At 43.0% G+C, this 2,000-nt stretch overlaps 1 pseudogene; it reads left to right on the top strand.

Moving 5' to 3' along the window:
* Window positions 1–1,995, top strand: part of LOC104941742 (E3 ubiquitin/ISG15 ligase TRIM25-like) — a 3,430-nt pseudogene extending 1,435 nt beyond the window's left edge.
* Window positions 1,996–2,000: the final 5 nt, after the last annotated feature.

Genomic DNA, 2,000 nt, shown 5'->3' on the forward strand with positions numbered 1-2,000 from the left:
AAAGAAACCAGAGCAGAACAAAATGATGGAAACATGCAAGCAGCGCCAGAAAAAAACACAAACTCAATAAGAACAAGCCTGTCAATAAAAAAATAAAACAAAAAAGCTTTATTCAATATTAGAAGTTATGGGATAACTGAGGGAACATCTTTCAATCCATTATTGCAAAACAGTTGAATCCCAGAACAGAGAAACAACTAAGTATAGTGAATGGGCAGAAGCGTTGAAGCTTCAAGAAGTGTGAACAATATACTTCAAAATATAATTAGACTGCTTCTTCTAAAACCACCGCTCTCAGACCTATAAATACCATTTAAAAACAATTAAGTATATCTTTCAAAGTGGCCCTTTTATTTGCATTTATTGGACAGCTTTTTGTTACATTTGAGTTTTAGATTATTAGATAATTGAAAATATAACTTGATTATTAAATACACTTTGACATATAGAATAGATATATGTATAGGTTAAGATATCCAGCTGCAGGACAAAAAGTTGAATTTGCTCAACATTTAATAACTGTGATAAAACACATCAATAATCATTATAGTAACCCAGTAACTCAATATATACGATTCTGAAAAGAGCCATTATGCATAAGGAGTACTTTTACTTCTGGTATTTCAAGTATATTTTGATACCAATGCTTTTGTACTTTTACTTTTAACAGAGTATTTTTACACGGTAGTATTTCTACTTTGTGTGGAGCTGTGTGCTTCAAAAGCCTGAATTTAAAACAAATATTTTACAGCTGAAGACTGTTTTCAAATGTAGAGCAGGTTGTAAGTGAGGATCCGTTTGCAAATGAGGAAACAGTTCAGAGTGTCAGCGCTGCTCCTCCTCCTGGAATGAATCAGAGTTTGATAAGCCCTCCCTCTTCTTCCTGCTCTCAGACTCTGGGTGTTTCTCAATGTCGAGGACACTTCCTTGGTAGCACATGCCTTCCGAGGCACTTGCTTCAGAAGCAAGGCAAGAATCCTTCCTAGCCTCGGAAAACGAAGAATTGTGGAACAGATTTGGAAATTGGTCCGTGCGCAAAGCATTGTGGGGATTTTAAGACCGCGGAGTCTACACATGTGCAGCCTCGAAATTTCCCGCTACGAAGTACGCCGGCCTCGGTAGAATTCCAAGTATCCTGGAGATTGGAACAGTCCTTCGGCGGCACTCGATGAAGTATGCTTGAAATAGTGGCTCTGGATGGGTGTAACCAACATGTGGGTAAAGAACAAGAGCTGATAGGCCACATTCACTGCTCACACACACATGCTGTTCAGATCACAGCTCACATAGTTTCAGCTATCAGGAAGTGAAACTCAGACACTCGCTGCCACTGAGAGGAGAAATGGCGCAGAAAGGAGTTCAGCTGGACCAGGAAACCTTCTCTTGTTCGATCTGTATGGATCTACTGAAGGATCCGGTGGCTACTCCCTGTGGACACAGCTACTGCATGAAGTGTATTAAAGGCTTCTGGGAGGAGAGGATGAGAAGAAGATCCACAGCTGCCCTCAGTGCAGGCAGAGCTTCACACCGAGGCCTGTCCTGCTGAAAAACACCTTGTTAGCAGCTTTAGTGGAGGAGCTGAAGAAGACTGGACTCCAAGCTGCTCCTGCTGATCACTGCTATGCTGGAGCTGGAGATGTGGCCTGTGATGTCTGTACTGGGAGAAAACTGAGAGCCTGTAAGTCCTGCCTGCTGTGTCTGGCCTCTTATTGTGACAAACACCTCCAGCCTCATTATGACGTAGCTCCATTAAAGAAACACAAGCTGGTGGAGCCCTCCAAGAAGCTCCAGGAGAACATCTGCTCTCGTCACGACGAGGTGATGAAGATGTTCTGCCGCACTGATCAGCAGTGTATCTGTTATCTCTGCTCTGTGGACGAACACAAAGGCCACGACACGGTGTCAGCTGCAGCAGAGAGGACTGAGAGGCAGAGAGAGCTGGAGGGGAGTCGACTAAACATCCAGCAGAGAATCCAGGACGGAGAGAAGGAGGTGAAGCT

The sequence above is a fragment of the Notothenia coriiceps genome, unplaced genomic scaffold, assembly GCF_000735185.1.
Source record: "Notothenia coriiceps isolate Sejong01 unplaced genomic scaffold, NC01 NC01_scaffold00003820, whole genome shotgun sequence".
In the NCBI taxonomy this organism is placed as follows: domain Eukaryota; kingdom Metazoa; phylum Chordata; class Actinopteri; order Perciformes; family Nototheniidae; genus Notothenia; species Notothenia coriiceps.